Source organism: Syngnathus floridae, chromosome 14, assembly GCF_059516105.1.
Source record: "Syngnathus floridae isolate MCC-2025c chromosome 14, RoL_Sflo_1.0, whole genome shotgun sequence".
Lineage (NCBI taxonomy): Eukaryota > Metazoa > Chordata > Actinopteri > Syngnathiformes > Syngnathidae > Syngnathus > Syngnathus floridae.
The window spans coordinates 8,190,016-8,208,179 of record NC_142426.1 but is presented as its reverse complement, the minus strand read 5'-3'; the positions used below and the strand labels follow the sequence as shown (position 1 = coordinate 8,208,179).

Here is an 18,164-nt window from a genome sequence, read left to right as displayed (position 1 = left end):
TAAGGTCCCTTCTGATTCTTCCCAGAAGGAAAAAAGCATACCAAGTGAGGGCCACATCGACATGAAAGAGCAAAATACTGTCCTGCTTCGGCAAACAAAGCGAAAAGTAGAGCAAGGCTGTACATTTACACATTAAGCAGCCAAGAAAGAAAAAGAGCAAGCCAAGAGACACTGGCGCGCTCAATAGATTCCCCCCCACCTTTTTTATCTATTTGCACACAGAAAAGGGTAGAGGAATTAGTCAATTAGTGTCAATCGGTGACTTCTTGAGTTGTTTTTTTTAAAAATATATTTATAAATATTAACAATGTTAGACAAACTGGAAAACAAATATTTTTAGAGAAATGTGCTCCAAATTCTACACTAAAACTTACTAACATCTATTATGTTCTTGACAGATTTAGAAAAGGTGAGTACCATATTTTCCGGACTATAAGGCGCACCAGACTATAAGGCGCACCTTCAATGAATGGCCCATTTTAAAACTTTATTCTTATATAAGGCGCACCGGACTATAAGGCACACCATTAATGATCATGTCAGATTTTTAATCCAAATCAAATCATTCTCCATTTCATCTTTTTATTTCAACTTCAGACGCAACAAATGACTTTATAATCACAAAATAATGAGCCATAGTTTTTTTGATTCATGATCCATAGTCTTCAGCGGGCCACTTATGATTAATTTCATGACACAATGCTTCGGGCCAGTTTAAATTTAGGAATTAGGTCCATATATAAGGCGTACCGGACTATAAGGAGCACTGTCGGCTTTTGAGAAAATCTTATGTTTTTAGGTGCGCCTTATAGTCCGGAAAATACGGTAGCTGTACTAGGGTTTTTTTTTGTGTCTTATAACATTGTTGAATAAAATGGAGCTGCATTCATTTCTGTCTCGGTGCTTAGTACAATACGTCTGAAGCGACAATTTTTTTTTTTACTCGCGTTGTAGTCAAGACAATGCAAAAAGAGACATTAGCTAGGCCTTGTGAATACCGGGACCCAAGCGAGACTAAGACTCTTGGAACACTCAGTCTTGTAATGTCCTTACCTTGATGTGAGATGCACATTGTTACCCAACTACCACTTAAAGAGACTGCAAAGTAATAAGCTTCCCCACTCGAGTTGAAAACGAGCGTCCTTTAAAGGCATAACAGGTCCGACCGCAGTGCTAGTAAAATTGGGCGTTTTACTTCAAAGTTCACGCTCGATACACTTCGAGTGGGTTCGTACTTAATTAAATACTCCACGGAGTAAAGTGCGCCTGTAAATTGTAAATGAATTAATCCCATCGCTCGTCGGAATGATGCAAACAACATCGAGTCGAGACGTTGGCAAAAATGTCATTCCGCCGTAATGCTCCCTTCCCGTTCCGATAATAGGAACGTCATGAATAAATGTCTCTCAATAAAAATGAAGCGAGGTACCTACGCGCGTTCTCAAATCAAATTTCATGCTTTTTAAACCCCAGCCTTGAAAATCAAGAGTCTATGTTCAAAGCATGAAAGTGCACATTAGCACGGCAGGCAGAGATGTTTGACACCAATCACCATATTTATGAGTACGATGACATTCCAGCGCGAGGGAATGTCGTCTGTGAGCGTGACACTGACCAAAGGCCGTCTGGAATTTAATGAGAAAAAATAGTTTCGTACATGTAATGAAGGCGCAAACTTTGGACTTAGTTTATGTTTCAGGCCGAATAAATTACCATAGAAATATATGTCGGTGAGTTTAAGTATTGATGAATTAAGTTCACATCCAAAAGTGTGGCAGCAATTTGAAAGCTGGACTTGAAAGGGTTCAAATCGAAAATACACACATACCAAGATGAATAGCAGCTTATTTTATCAATTCAGTAGCGAGGCACGTTTGCAGATAAGAGGGGGGGAAAAAATAAAAAAGTGAAATGTTACTGCTGGTGGACAAATTGAATCTCACTGTCAAATATTTGGCTTATTCAGTAACCACAACAACATCAGCTTTAGCTGCAAATGGCCTTTCCAAGTAGAGTTTAAAACAAATGCACGAAATATCTCAAATCCCGCCCGTGCTCGACGACAATAAATATCCTATAAATTCAATTTAACTTTGAAAAAGTCCAAAGTATTTGCCCAAACAGCCCTGTGACCTCACGCTACGATATTCCATTAACTTTCCACGTGCAGTCAGGGACGTTTCCACCATATTTCAGCTCCACACTTCTTTTGTCACCTTGAAATGTATTCATCACAAAGGATATGCTGATAATGTGCAAAGGCGTGCGGGACGGTCATTTATAATATGAAAGGCGGTATTTAGCCGCCGCCAGAACAAGTCAACATGCCGACACCGCATTCAAAGCCAGTTCATTTGATGTTTTGCTATTTATGTTACGCGGCGATAAGAATGGAACGGTATAAAGCCAGGTCATTGACGTGTAAAGTATTGCGGATTTAGTCTTATCGCAATAGCTGTGATTAATTCCTCTACCAGAAAACAAGGCCGACTTACAGCATACAACTCTGTCTTGTCAAAGATATTTTCATAGTTGCGAGAGTACTAGCGTGTACAGATCTTCGCCAAGGTCAAACAACACCTGATCAATAAGACACTGGAATGAAAAACACAAATTTTGTGAACTATCCTCCCATCCGATACGAGTCGTTGACAGGCAAATTTCCAAACGGTTTCTTCTTTGGCTTTTGTTAGCTTGAGCTACATCGGGTTAATGTATAGTATTTAAATGGATAATCATAGCATCAGTGCGAGGACGCATGAAAGTAATTATGGCTTCCAATGACAAATGGATACTTTAGAGACGCAATCACCCTTTTATGGTCCGCTTGTTGTCACACGTCGGCGTCATTCAAAGACTAACGGCTAATTTATCCGCTTCGTTGTGACCCGCGTTTAAACATTGAGACTTTAGTTGGGTGAACTATTTTAATATTGTTCAAAATGAACGCTTACTGCTTTACCGAGACAAAATATGGGTGATTGGTGCTAAAAGAACATTTCTGCCAGTCAACGGTGAAAATAAGATTGTCATCGTACAGCGAGGATATGGAAGAGGCGCATGTAAACAGGGCGGGATCGAAATAAACAAGCCTGTCTTTATCGGCGTGATGCATTGCCTGACCATGAGCTGTCGTGTGACATGATGCGACGCTGTCAGCGCTAATGATCTCTGACGGCATTACGGCGCTGTCAGGAGGACACAGTCGGCACTCAAAGCCAAGGCCCCCGGTTGTGAGGGACCTGTCATCTCGCTTCCTCGCCGCCAAACGCTCCCACTCCTTTAAACTCCTTTTTATCCGCCGCATCAGCGCAGACTGCAAGGCGCGCACTTTCTCGTCGTCAGCTACGCCGCTATTGGCTGATCACCGACGTGAAATGTTTTTGCTCGTACGCCAAATGAGGTGATGAGAAGGCGGTCCGTTGCCAAGTGTAGCGAGGCGACGTTCGCTTGGGCTGTCAGTCAGTATACGTCCTGACAAAGTTCCTCGATACTTCACTCCAATTCTTCACTGTCAGCGTGATTTGCACACTTGACGGAGCACTACAATATTAGTCTCCCATTATTTATCGACTTAATATTCGAGCCAGAACTAGAAATAGTGAAGACACAAAATGGGAGATTTTTTTCTCTGTATGTGTGGAATTTTGTGCTTATTACGGGTGTGCAAAAAAAAAACCACTAATCACAGACGGTAGTGTACGGGGAAAAAAGAAAGCTGGCTTCCTTTCATTTAAATAATAAAATGAAACATGCAATCAATTACCAAGGCGTCCTCGGTTCAAACAAGTCATTAATGCTAAATAGGTCATGTTGCATATTTATGGTGATCTGTTTTGAGAAAAAGTGTCATTTTTGTCAGTTAAATTCCACCCCCAAAAACAATGACAGGTTTTTTAAAACCAAACACCAATATATTCCACATTTTCCTTCAAAGTGTATAAAATTAATGACAATTTTCTATTCTTTTCATTTTTAATTCATGATTGTAAAATGACCACCAAAGTCAAAGTCAAAGTCTCCTTTATTGTCAATTCCTCCGCATGTCAAGACACACAAAGAGATCGAAATTACGTTTCTCACTATCCCAGAGTGACAAGACAGAGTTCACAACGCACATACAAGTAAACAACACAGGAAAAATAAAACAAGAAGATGAACATATAAGAGTGATAGCACGCTAGCCGCTCCCGATGCACAGCAGAGTCCGGAAAGATGACAGTCAACCAGGCCACTGCGAACACGAGCACACAGCAGGCACGCACTGTCCGGTTCGTGGATCCTATCAGGCGAACGCAACCCATCTTGTCGTCCCGCGAACGAACGTACGCCAGGAGAATGGAAGGCACGGCTGGGCGAGCTGGGTTGGCCGTAAGCCTGGCCCGACGTCTTCGCGCTGGCCCCTCTTCCGCTGCCTCGCAGACCCGCTGCCGACACATCCCAACAATGCTCCAGGACGGAGCAGTCCGAGCTCACGACGCAGTCCAACCGGGGGAGGAAGAGCAGGCCAGTCCGGCGCCGCTCCATGACGAAGCAGTCCGAGCGCCCTTAATCTCTCCGCACCAAAGTCCAGAACGCCATAAAACCCACTTCCGCCGATGTTGAGCAGAACATGCCCGCCGCACTAGTAGCACGACGTATCACACGAAACGAACACACACAAAACTGCCGGACAAACACTCAGTAAACACTCACAAAACACCGAACGGGACAGAGAGTGGCCGCTGCGTGTGCACGCGCCGCCATCTTGAACCAAAGGCAGCCAATACATTGAAATAAGGCTGGTATCGGTACCAATACGTAGTATCGGTATTCGCGCCCATCCCTAATCATAAATAACTTTGTTAATTCAGAAGTGCATATCAAACTCGTGGCCCTTTGCAATAATCAATACCCAAGGAGGCCTCAATTTCAAAAAGGTCAGCCACCTCTGCAATTAATTCTGCCGTGAGAAATTGCTGTTATCTTAACATTCCGTAGCCGGCCAACCCGCAGAACCGACGCCTTGCTGGTGGCAGCCGAGTAGCGTATGCCTCAAGTCACATTCATCAACAATTAATTCCACACAATTGAGCAAATCCTTAACAACCAATTAATCGATTACCGTGGCCGTTCCTGGCGGCGTCAAAACATGAAATCCCATTTATCTGCAAAAGCCCTACCAATCTCTGAGAGGGGAAATTGGACGTCTGTGCCGCCACAAATGTAGCCACGGTGATTATGGGAGTTTGGGGGTCATTTTAAATGTCACGAAGCTGTGAGTGATGAAGGGAGACGCCGGAAAGAAGTGTCTGCACGCATCGATTTGCTATGCGCTGCGGCTAATGTAGCGTGCTGCTAATGAAAATGGAGAATCGGTGGCTGAGCTCGCTGTGACAATCGGCTCATTGCTCATCGCCGACAACGGTTAATCTGCATCGCTTGTGTCTGTCCGTGCGTGTTTGTGTGTGTCACATTCGCACTTGCATATTTGATGAAGGCTGTACGCGTGACATTTAAGTTGGGCCTCATAAAGACAGCGGACTGTTTGACCTTATGTGATATTCAGCATCCGTCCAGGTAGAGTCTGTTTATTTGCGTGCAAATTTAATCAGGCGCTAACTTGAAAGGAGCCGCTGGGCGAGGACCAAAACAAAACCAAAGAGGCCAGCGAGTGTGTATGAAAAATGAGCGCGCACAATTGCTGACTTGGCAATTACGGTAGACACGAGAATGTTTGGCCTTTAATGAGTCATAAAAACCTCACTTATGCATTACTGTGCATCATCATTATTTCATTCCGTAATCATTATTTTACACGGCTGGCGGAGAGCCAGTATCATGATCAATTTTACTCAAACCCTCAACTTTCTAAAACAAAAAACAAAAAAGGAGAACATAGCACGTCACGTCTCATCTGAAGCGGTTTCTTTGTGGGATAGCGCCAAACAAAAGCACCCTCGAATTTCCACAATGCGGCGAAAACAAGCAATTATGCCACAGTGTCAAAAACGAGAGGGATCACTTGAGCTAAACAAGCACACCGACGTATTCTCCAAATGCCATTCGGGTAAATAGACGCACAGAACGTTTGCGTTATTAGCTCAAGCAAGCGGAGCAGAAGGATGCCTTAGACATTGTTAGCCGTACAACGCTGTCACTTTTCTTTTGTCAAACTTTAGCATTTTGGGGCAATGCCAGGATTTAAGATGGCAGTTAAAAAAAAAACATTTCTAGTTTGACAGCTAAACACGTTAAGCTACAACGCCATCGCTAAAGATTTTTTTACTCAAACTTTGTTAAAAGATAATGAACGGTACTCTTATTTTTTTTTAAAAATCAAGTTCTCTGGAAATTTTTGAAGTGGCCGTTCTAACATGACTAGCATTTTGACAGACATTTTTGCGAAACGTCAAGTTTTGAGTTTATGCTATCGTTGCCTCCCGTTTTTAAACATTAGCATTTTCACCGAACAACTGTTTTGCCATAAAACATGCTGCTCATACTTACTCCATCAAAGCTTGCTTGCATGCATGCTGTTGCCTACATCATATATTTATGATTCAAGCAGTAAAAAAATAAAATAAAATAAAAACGAGTCAGCGAGTTCAGGGAAGCCTTGCTCGGCACGAGGTTAATTCCTCTCCTAATACCGCTGAAATGAATCACCCTTTTCCTAATCCACTATGACATATGGATCATCAGCACATTAATTCATAAATGATTGGATTTTGCAGGCGATTTGTTAGAGTCGCTTACAAACTTGATTACAGGTGGAACAAACGTCCACCGTTCACGGATTCATCATCAAGGAGAAATTGTGTTGGTGAAAAGTTGGCGTTGGAGGAGAACCGAGGCCTTCGACTGGCCCTCGATAATATCGTGTTTTTCCTCAAGCCGTTTCCTCCGTATGCCTAATCGCCACCTTGCCGACGGACAACTCTTCTTTAATGAGAAACAGACAGAATTGATTAACACTTAACCTCGCAATGTCGTCGTCCACGCTCGCCTCCTCACTCAGCAGAAACAACACGAGTCAAGCTCGGAGGAAAACAAGATACGTTTTAGGTCTGTTTCCACTTTATGCCTCATTGCAGGGGTGCCCTATAAAAACCACTGGTTGATAATGCCACCAGTGGAGTCTTGAATGAGAGCTGGTTTCAATCAGCAGTCAAATTGCTCCCGCATTACACTCGACAAAAGCAGTAAATCACTGCCTCCATGCCACTGACGTCAAGGAGCGAGCGAGCCCCACCAACCAGAACCCTCTCCCTATACAGGGATCCTAAACAGATGTCTTATCAGATGTCTAAATCGGAATATTTCATGCGGTAATCTATTATGTGGGTCGGAATCACAAGTGGACTCAACTAGAGCTTGTGGCTTGCTACCAAGCGTGAATCCCTTCATAGCTCCAGTTCTGGTTAAAAAGAGGCCTTGGGTTGTCCGTGCCAACGCCCCACCCAAAGACTCGCTGATCCCACCCACCACAAACCAACAAAACCTCTCATTAGAGAGAGCCGGGGGCCTTGAAATGACCAAGAATTTAACAGTAGGGAACAAATGGATGTTGGTCATGCCCGACAGTTTCTCACCGTGTGGCCCGCTGAGTAGATTGACCTACTCCCCCACACCCCGGCCTGATATCGCCAAGCCCGGATGAGGAGGCCGAGGCAGATGCTCTGGCGGGCGGCCCGGGCCGAGCCTTCTAGGAAATAACCCTTCGCAAGCGGCTCACAAGTGGCGTGCGCGTATTCAGGTCAACGAGCAACAGATGCATTTGGGAAGCAACGGGTTCAAAGTCTGACTGGGATGGAGACAAAAGGTTAAGGCTGAAGATAATCACTCTGCTTTCATGAAGGACTACAGAGTGATTCATGTTAAGAGGCTAAAATCAGAGGGTAATTTTAAGATAAACAACAGCTCGAACTTGATGAACCTCGATTAGTTGTCGATTCGTCGATTCATTTTGACACCTCTAAATATAAATGCATTCTCAAGTAAATAAAGTGGCCAAATGAGTACTGCAATGTACTGTAAGCATGCATTAGCTGAAAATTCAACTGTTTCCTTTTAAGTGTCAGCCAACAACAATCATTCGTGCATTCAGCAAGTCCTCAGCAGGCTGCCAAGCAAACAAATAATAACCTCCCGATTCCTCGACAGCAACTCGAAAGCTTGAGCCACAACGCCTACTTTGAGCCATTAGCAACTACCAACATCCCACAAAACGTCTGCATCAACACAGCGTGCCGTAATAAAAAGCAAAACGATCACGAGGGGGGAAAAAAAATTAAATTTCTGCGGCATAGCGCACTGGAGGATTACATGGTGGAATATTTGGCCACCGTATGACAATATCCAAATAGCACCAGCTGCCTGCGCAATGTTTTACAGTAGACGGAGGCCTCGTATGGCGCTTGTAATATAGTCAGCAGAACACAGCGGTAGGACAGCTTGATAACAAAGTGCCACCATGAATCTAAATGACAATGCACCATTTTGTCTCGCAGGAACTCAAGGTTAAGCGGGGCACGCGAAGTGCGCTTGGTCTTTAAATCCGACATTCTGAAGTGTTTCAAACTGGTTTCAAAATGATTCGAGCAGACAGCGTATTGGTCGTCTGTGGGCTTTGAATGCTAATGCTAAAAACAGTGCTAACAGAAGTAGAAATGTACTTCTTTTTAATTTCACCACAGAGCTCTGAAGAGATCCAATTTATTAGGTTTTCTTTTTCCCTTGAGGCTATCATGATGCACATCCAAATTGCATCACATGATCCAAAGAGTGTGAATCATGCCCCAAGTGGAATCAACACGCCATGCCTTTTGCGGACAGCAGACGTTTGGTCACCCATTTGAAACGGGCTAAGCCCAGCTTTCAGAATCCCACACAAGCAGCCGAGGCCTTGCTTTGTTTTTTCTTCTTCTTCTTTTTAGATGCATCTGACGCAATTTCAAGAAACTATAAAGCTGCACTCTCCTCTATTGATGTCTGCATGATGTTGGCGAGACCATCCGGCTTTCGACTATGGGGATGATTCCGCATGCAACCTGCAAGATTGCCATGCAGCACACCGCGGGCATCGCTCTAAAACCTTCCCGTGTGCATCGAAAAACACCCCCCTTCCTCTTCATCCTCCCCCTTCTCCTCCTCCTCCTCCTCCATCCTCTTCTTTTCCCAGATTGGATCCAGCCTTGAGGATCGCTGTGGGCTATCACTACTGAGCTTCTATCTATGCATCAGCACAATTATAGACAAAAAGCAAGTGAAGGCATTGTGGTGGTGATTGACAGGTGTCAGCAACATTCACAGCTTCTTCTTGATGCATGTGACGTCACGACTGCGGGCATGCACGCGCACTCACATCCACAATCACACACTTTTAATGAACAAGACGACGACACGTTTCACAACGTTGGCTAAACCATTGTGGCTCCTTATATATTTATCTATTTATCTATTTTAAATCCTGAGCAGGCTACGTCATTGACGGCTTGCTTATTAAACTCATTAGGCGAATAATCCGTTTTATTTTTTTCCGCACTAGTATCGCGGTGTAGTTGTCGAAACTCACCAAGAGGGAAAAATTTAATCGCAATAATGATGACAAGTGTGCGGAAAGTTCGAGAAAATTAACTCGACGACAGGAACGCCATTAGCTGTTGCGGCTTCGGGAGGTCAGTAACACCGGGGCTGACCTTCGCTAAATGTTACACCCCTCCGAGCCCCCTCTCTCGCTCCAAACTGTTCCGTGACACCCCCAAACCAAACCCGAGACCCACACAGCAACAACCGCCAGCACAAGTTAAGTTAAAGAAACAAATTGGTTGCGGAGCACTTACGGAGTCTCCTCGTTGACGCCGCCGACGTTGGCATGTCTTCCCCCCCTCCACCACCACCACCACCTTTGGCGTTCCGCGTCTTCCACTTCGGAGCCAGCGAGGGGAAATCCACGTCACGGGGACCAAAATTGAAAGAGTAAAAACAGTCCAAAGGGTTTGCGATGAATTGAGAGCATGTAAGAAGGAGAAAAGAAAGACAAGGTCCTACCCCAACCCGGTCGTGGAGACAAGTGAGCAGATCTATTAGGTGCCCGCACATGCGCATGGGCACGAAAATCCCCCCCCACCCCCCCCAAAAGAAAAAACCTCCCGAAAAACACAAAAGTATTCTGTTATTGCTCAGGTGGACATTTAAAACATACGCACCCGCTTCCCTCAATAGTTAAGTCGAGAAGAGGGAGAGAGTCGGATACGTCTCCCAGCCTCTACTCAGTCACCCTTCCCGCCGCCTCGGAGGAGAGACGACTTGCTTCGGTCGGTCGACCGGCAGGGGCTTCGGCTCCACTCGGCAATCTTCGGCAATCTTCGGCACTATTCGCGAAATCCTGGGAAAAATAACAGCTCGCTGTTTCCAAAGGCACTGTTTCTCATGTTATGCTTCATAGACAAATGATTCATTTATTGATTAAGTGTTAACATTAAAAACAGACATCAATTTTTATTTCAAATTGGAATAAAGTATAAGTGTGTCAAACTGTCCCATAAACATAAGAAGCCACTTAAACAAGAGCATTGAAATAACAATACAACACAGAACAATGAGGGGTTCCGGAGCAAATTAAATAGAAGATTCCTTCAGAGCATAAAATGCCCATTACATTACTTCCCGCAAATAGAATGCCCTTCCCCAACCCATCTTTCCCCACTAAAATCCCATTTGTCATCCTTGCTCTCACCTTGTGAAGGCTCAGGGCAACGCTGTAATTTATAATTTATACGCACAAGCAGGCCAACTTTTTCCTCCCTCTTTTGCTGAAAATAGTTTTTTTAAAAGATGGCGGAGGCGGAGACATCTGCTTTTTACTTTACATTTTACTTCACAAAAAAAAAATCAAAAAGCAAAGCATTTGTGTCGTTAAAAAATCTTTCATCTTTAAAGTACCGGGGCGATATCAGCATTGCAAAATCCATAATGCCATCAAACCATCTGGCAAGAAAGCATGGACGCGGTCAACAGCGACACAGACTTGCCTTGTAAGTGCGTACCCACTCAAGCGTTTCACCATGCAGGTGACGCCTCCCCTAATGAGGAACTTGAATGTCTTAAGAATTCTAACACCTCACCTACACCCACCTTTCTTCACCTCAGCATGATCAATCATTAACTCAGTGGACCTTTCACTGAACCGCAGCCTTTTCCATCTGCCTCTGAAAATCAGCTTAATTTAGCGAACTTGAGCACGTTTACGAAATATAATATTGACTTAATGTGCATTGTCCCTTTAATCCGCCCCCTCAAAAAAAAAATACTCATCCAATTTCTACCAAATCTGTTCTACATACACTAAATAGGTTTGTGTATCAGAGTATCACAAGGAAAATCTCACAATATAACTACAATTAATCATAAATACAAGCATCCAAACATAGTTGAGCTCCTGGAAAATTGAAAGACTCCATCGAATGGCTCCAATTGCTAAATAATAAACAGTATTGTGTTGTGGTGCCGCTTAATTGAAATCTGGAAGAAGAGAAAATACTCTGATTGTCCAAATACGTTTAGACCTAATTGTCCATGAACAATCCCAAATGAGTCTCATCTATATGGCGGTTACGGTGAACCCTGCAGTTAGCTGCTAAGAGGGACTTTATCTCCTCTTAAGTGCACAAATGATAACCTTGGCCAGCACACAGTGTTCCTCTCAGACAATTAAGAGCATTATTGATAAGGCCAAGCCATTATGCAGTGTATTTGCCAAAAAGAAAAAAAAACATTCCTTGCAGAAGATGTTTAGCCTTTCTGATTGACAACACCAGCGCTATCATATCACTCTTACGTAGACCTTCAACCTAAGTTGATCTCTCTTCCTTTCGTCCACGACATCGTCGGTCGTCCATTCACTGGGTTCTCATTTCCTGCATTGACGTCGGACCTAGCAAACTGGCTTGCGAGCGTAACATCTTGGGAAAGAAACTTGGGATCCCTTTTATTGGCTGCACGTGCTTTATTAATATTTTATTGATCTCTGTGGGGAAATAAGAGAAAGGGGGAAATTAATGTAAATAGATTCATTTTGGTCCCGGAGCCTTCTCACTTGATAAGTGACGGCTGGAAAGCTAATTTATCAGGGTTACTTTGCAGTTACTTTGCCGTGCCACAAGATGTCAAAAAATATATATATAAAATTTGAGGGTAACAATATCACATTTTATCATAATTAGTCGCTAGAAGCGTCCAAAAAATATCAAACAGCAATATTGTTATCATTCAGTCATCTACCAGCCGTTAACTTGTTGTGGTTTTCTCGCCCTGATCCTAAAACAACAAATGATGATTTATTTAAAAAGGAAAATCTACTTTTTCAGAGCAGGGAAAAAAAGTAGAATTATGATTTTGCTCCTGTAACTCCTGAATTTCTCCGCTGAATTTGCTCATGTTAGCATATTAGCCAGACGACAACAGTCATCAACCCGTATTTTGGATTTGGCTGACAAAATTACGGAAAATCCAAGTGGAGGAAATGACTGCAAGTTAACACAGAAACCACATGGTCTCAGATATAATCACATGCTAACTTTGACAGTGAAAACTAAATTATTGACTTGCCTGGAATACATGCCAGTGCACAATTACTGGTTTCAGGCTGGTTTCCATACAACGTGTAATGATGAGTGATAATTTTGGCGATATGAGACTGGTGGCCCGCTGCGTTGTCGAGCCGCAACTCGAATCCATTTTCTGTCAGGCGGCGTAATTGCTTTTGATCACCTCTGGAAAAGTGGAATCACGTTCCTCTGAATTCATCATCGCTTGGCGTTTAAAACACAAGACTGTTATCTCATGGAACACTTGCAAATTAGTTTTTCCCTTCGCACTCCACAGAGAAAACAAAAAAGCCCATTAAAGTCTCCATCTGGAAGAATCTGTCACTTCCAATTCCCCATTGCCTCTTTTGGAGATAAGGGGTACGTTCTCGTCTCTCAACTCTTTTTTTTTTTGATCTGGTAATTACAAACACTTATGTAGATAGATTTGGTTTTAGTAATGAGATTAATTGGCACTGTAATTAAATCCTCATCATGATCATGTTCACTGTACAGTTTAGTTTTCCCTACCTCATTAATTGATTGACAGTTTGGGTATGTTAGAGTTTGGTCACACTCATTTACTGCCATAATCAATTGTTTTGTATTTATGACAGCTCGACCGGCCCAGGAAATTCCCGACGACCCCTACGGCCCAGAGTTCAGATGCTATAAAAAAAGGCTCGTCCGTCACAGCTTAAAATTTCAATTACAATCTGTTCTTGGACGCTGAACAAATTTTGCACTCAAATGTATTTCAGATTAAGATCTGCGATTGTAACTTTAAAGCCTCTGTGCACTTGGATAACACATATATAACCAAAAAGTCTTGAGCAGAGCTTTAATCAAGACTTTTAAGAAAAAATGAACGGATGATTCAATGAGGCAGGAAAAGGCAGTTAATGGAAGTTAATGACCAGAACACATGAAGGAGTGCTCTGTATCATTAACCAAGACGCGGCCAAATATGTTAATGATTGCGATTATGCCTTCCGCCAGTGCTTGGACACGTTGAACAGATTATGCTAATGTATCAGTGTGTATCAAAGGCAGGAAAATGCTAGCAAGCGTACATTTCTGTTAAATTGTTGTCACACAGATGAAAGAATAGAATTAGGTCAGCGGCATCAATCTCAGTTTGCTGGATTTTAAATAGCTTGCGCAACAAAAAGACATTTCTGTTAGCATTAGATAAATTCCTCAGTGACGCTAAGCTCGAGATGCAGCGCAAAGTTATGCAAAAAGTGGTTGAGATTGCGACCACGTTATAAAGGCGAGAGAAATCAAGAGTAAGAAAAAAAATACAAAATTAGGTGGGCAATAGGAACACCATGATGGAAAATGAGGAAAAAAATGATAAATCCTAACAACAATGGTGCCTCCAACAAAAGACGATTGAACTGACAATGCAGAATGACTTCATCAACGTTTCTCGGCAATCAGGGTTCAAGGCTTTCTCTGATCCTCGCATTTTTGCAATTGACACGAGTAATAAAACTCAAGATCCATTAGAAAGGTCTGCTCAGGTACTGATTTGTCTCTTGGCAACAATTCAGCTCATCTTCTTCAGCTTAATGAGCCATTCACATCTCACATAATACTTTTAATAAATACGACGTGATGTGACGCAAGCGCTTAAGCTCAAACAGACACCAAGCGGTGAAACGGAACAATCACTCCAAACCATAAATGCAGGATCTATTTTTAAAAAGGGGCCGATTGAGGAAAACAAAGACAGAAAGGAGCAGAAGTGGGATGGGATTTGGATGAAGGACATATAAGCAGCGGCTATTGAGTTGGCAGCAGTGAAAAGAACCCTCAGTTATTGAATGAAAATTAAAAAAAAGCAAGAAATCAAAGGCAGGAAAATTCCTGCCCGGATGAAGGGCAAGGATAGAAGGCTGTCCCTCTCTTCTGAGTATTTCTCTTCTCTACTACCAGCACTGGCCTTGCAGAAACAGCAGGCTGGTTAGACCTTCAGTACCAGAATCCGAGACGTGATCAGGAGGAGGCAGACATGGACCGGCTATCTCCACCCTCCACATCAGCGAATAATATTGTCAAAATATCCTGTCCATTTATTGTCAATCATCTGCTCAAAACATTCCCACTGGTGTGAAGATCCTGCCATTGACTTGCCGACCGGTACTTCACCGCGTGGAGTGCGTGTCACGTCTGTCTGCTTGCGAATGCGGCGAGCGTAAGACCCGTGAGGTGTTGACGCCGCTAGGTGACGCCTCGGGAATAGACCGGCTTTATCAAGGAGGTCATCTCTCAGTAAAGGCACGAGTCGTTGGCGGCGAAAGTGATGGATGTGACGGACAGGCATGATCCTTCTTGTTTCTCCCTGTCAGCATTTCTCTCTCTCTCTCTGGCCCTCTCCAGCAGATTGGGTTCCAGCAGTCATTCCTCACGGGGGAATCTGCCGTTTCAACCGCGCCGCCTCCCATCAGACAAATGGATATTAGCTGGTTAATTTTTAATTCCTGAAATGCGAAGGAGCCCACGCTCTTTCATGGTTGGGAGGAGCGCTAATGGGCCCTCGGATTAGGTATCATGGGCGGATATCTGGGAACGGCCCCCGGGGATTGTTTTGTGCCGCTTTCTCTATTGAACGCCGTCGAGTCCTGGAGTGAGGCAGAAAGCCTCTCAAAGTCGCACTGTCCAACTATTGACCCTTTTTGGAGGCACAATGGAAGGTCTGGGCTGAAAAGATATTGAGTGGATACCGAGAACAGTCGTGCTGAGAGAAAACACACGATAAGGCTCCGTATCCCGTGCAGCCGAGGCAGACGTGCATTCCCACCTAAAAAAAGAATCATCGACGCTTTGAGATCCGCCTAGATCCGTGCAGATTTAGACCGTGAAATATTTTCCGCATTTTTGAAAGAATCGTGTCACCACAACAACACGGCCAAATGTATCGTAATTGTTTTTTGGGGTGGGTTGGGTTTTCAACCCCCTCGGTTTTATATTTCGGTTTGAGCCAAGAATTTGTATTTTAGGTGCGTCCCTCATGAATGCTGACCCCTTTCAAAACGAACGTACGGAGAAAAAAACCTTCCCGTGCTCTCAGTGAGATTGGCAGCCATGATTGTTTGTTATTGACTCCAATATTCCATTAAGGTGAGCAACTCCTTGCTCGTAAATGGCTCGTGACAGCAGCACGGAGCCGCCTGATGATGCCCCATCACCAGACCTCACGCAGCGTTATTAACTGGCTACCCGGACGCCGCCGCCGCCGTTTCCCCGTGACAGTGACACATGCGCCGAGCGAATATAACGCCATCCTCCATCTCTTCACTCCGTCTCGCCGAGAGTAGGCGAGAGAGGAAATTAAATGAGATCTGAGGAATTGAAGGGGAGGCGGCACCGTTTTGAGTTTCCTTTACTGACAGCGACGGCAGACATGAGAAAGACATCAACGCAATCCAATCGTGTGAGTTTGAGCTTTTTTTTTTTTTCTCCTAAAAGCTACTCTTAACAAATTCAAGTACAACAAATATAAGGGGAATACATGCTTTGTCAGCAGTTAAGGCCACCCATAACGAAGTGGGGAAAAATCAGCAGGCTTACCAGAGGAAATCCATAAAAATCACTGGCTGTCAAATCCAAGTCAAAGCAACAGGGCGATGCTTCAAACTGTAAACATCATTTTGGGGTTCCTCCAGAATATCACAGCAGGAATAAAAATCCTGATACAGGGATGGACACAGATGGAGGGGCAGTAAATAAGGTGGACAGACAGATGTTTGTATAAGCACAGAGCATTCATCCTTCTGTGTCTACAGAGGACGTCAATAGGTTGACAGATGTTAAAGCCACGGCTACACTGGAGAAAATGTAGATGGATGCTATTCAGCCAACACCTACATTGCTGTGACAATAAGTACAGATAGAAGGATGGACGGACAGACAGACAGATGGCAGGAACAGGTAAGGCACATCGGTCAGTACATTTGTCCTTGGGTACAAATACACTCTTACTGCGTCTTAAAAAGAAAAGTGCATTTTAAAAACTTTCTGCCGACTGTGCCATTTTTCAGACCGCGTGCCGACTCATGCAGGAAAAGCCGGCTGACAGAATGATGATTTCCAGCCTCTATTGCTGCTTAGCAAACACAGACGGCGCAGTGTGTAAACGGAGGAGTCGGGGGTGGGTAGATGCAATGAAACATCGGAATTAAAAGGGAGGACGGGCTGGAAAGAGATGGACAGCAGTAATCAAGGTGGTAGCCAGGGAGCGCGATGGGGGAAAGAACCGTTTACTGGCGAGAGGGAAGCGATGAAGAATAGAGAAAGCAGATAATCGTAAGGGTGATGGGGGATCGCGAGAAAGCCGAGGGAGAGTGAAATAGGCATTGACAAAGTACGTAGGATACATGCAGGAGGGGGCGGAGATAGAAACAGATGGCGGAGGGAAGAAGGAAGACCGGGAGGGGCGTGACCTATGGGTGGCGTTGGAGGGCTTTGGACAGGGCAAGCGCTTGCAAGGAGGGGGGGCATTAACAAAGCGTGAAATTAAAGCCGCCGCGCTGCAGCAAGAAGGCCCTCGGCCCCGACTCAAGCCAAGCATCCTCATCAGTCCGCCGCAGGAAGCGCGGCGACTGAAAGGCTGCTGAGGGGGTAATAGAGCCTGTCGTATTATTGTAATGATGTGTGGAAAAATGACGGAGCGGGGGGAGATTATAAACAGGACCTCTAATCACCGTGCCGTGACAATATTTCTCCATCGGCCACCACAGGCGACCGTGCCGCCACACACAGGTGGTAGTGACGATGACATCCCGAGTCCGAGACGTTTTTGACCAACTGAATGCTAATGAAATTCTAAAAAGGAGGGAGGCGCAGTGGACAGTGGTACGAAAAACACAAGTCATGGCTTCTCCAGCGGGAGGGGAATTGATCGGTGTCAGGGTGACAACACTGCACAAAATAAGAACACCTATCACTTTCTAAACTTTGAGTATTTCCATCCTTGTATCGACTATCACTCCATTCCTGGAGACGAAGGGTGGCGTCTCTAATCCTCACGTAGCTATTCCCCTTCGAAAGTATAATGAGTAAGCATCCTATTGGAATTCAAGTCCACTAACATGCCGCACTCCCATAAACAGCTCTGACTGGATGCACATATTCCGGTGAGAGCTGATCAATGTTGAAGTCATTAGGCAACTTATCTCCTCATTAGACACATACTCAACAACATTCATCTCAGGCTACAGGCTAGTTGGACAAGCTAGTGGCTATTTACGGCCAATTTTTATACATGTCTTCCGGGCAGGAGCTAAACACGACGCGGCGTGGTTCGAGGATGGGAAAGAGCAACATTTTATTTCCCATCAGAAAAATGCTCCACTATAAATCTGGTGAGCTCATTCACTGCCATTGACGGCTATAGACGTGAAATATCCGAGTTAAATTCTGGTGTAGCTATGGATTGCACGATTTCATTTGTCACTATTCTCTGCCACACAGAGCAATATTCTCCATTTTTTTCTTCTGATGCCTAAAAATTAATTCAGGCAGTGGGTGTACAGCATGTTTCAGATCCAAATCCTGACTCTTAAGCCTTGGTGGAGGTTTGATTGCCAT

At 44.2% G+C, this 18,164-nt stretch overlaps 1 protein-coding gene across 7 annotated transcripts in view; it reads right to left on the bottom strand.

Annotated features, from left to right (window-relative positions):
• The window catches only part of LOC148387490 (receptor-type tyrosine-protein phosphatase F-like), a 114,226-nt gene extending 104,167 nt beyond the window's left edge, over positions 1–10,059 (bottom strand). For 3 of the 7 annotated variants that reach the window (XM_088395467.1, XM_088395466.1, XM_088395468.1), the window contains exon 1: positions 9,825–10,059. The gene's annotated coding sequence lies outside the window, so the exon portion shown is untranslated. The remainder of the gene's footprint in view (positions 1–9,824) is intronic. The other 4 variants (XM_088395471.1, XM_088395469.1, XM_088395470.1 and 1 more) reach the window with 2 other exon arrangements.
• Between the last annotated feature and the right edge of the window lie 8,105 nt (positions 10,060–18,164).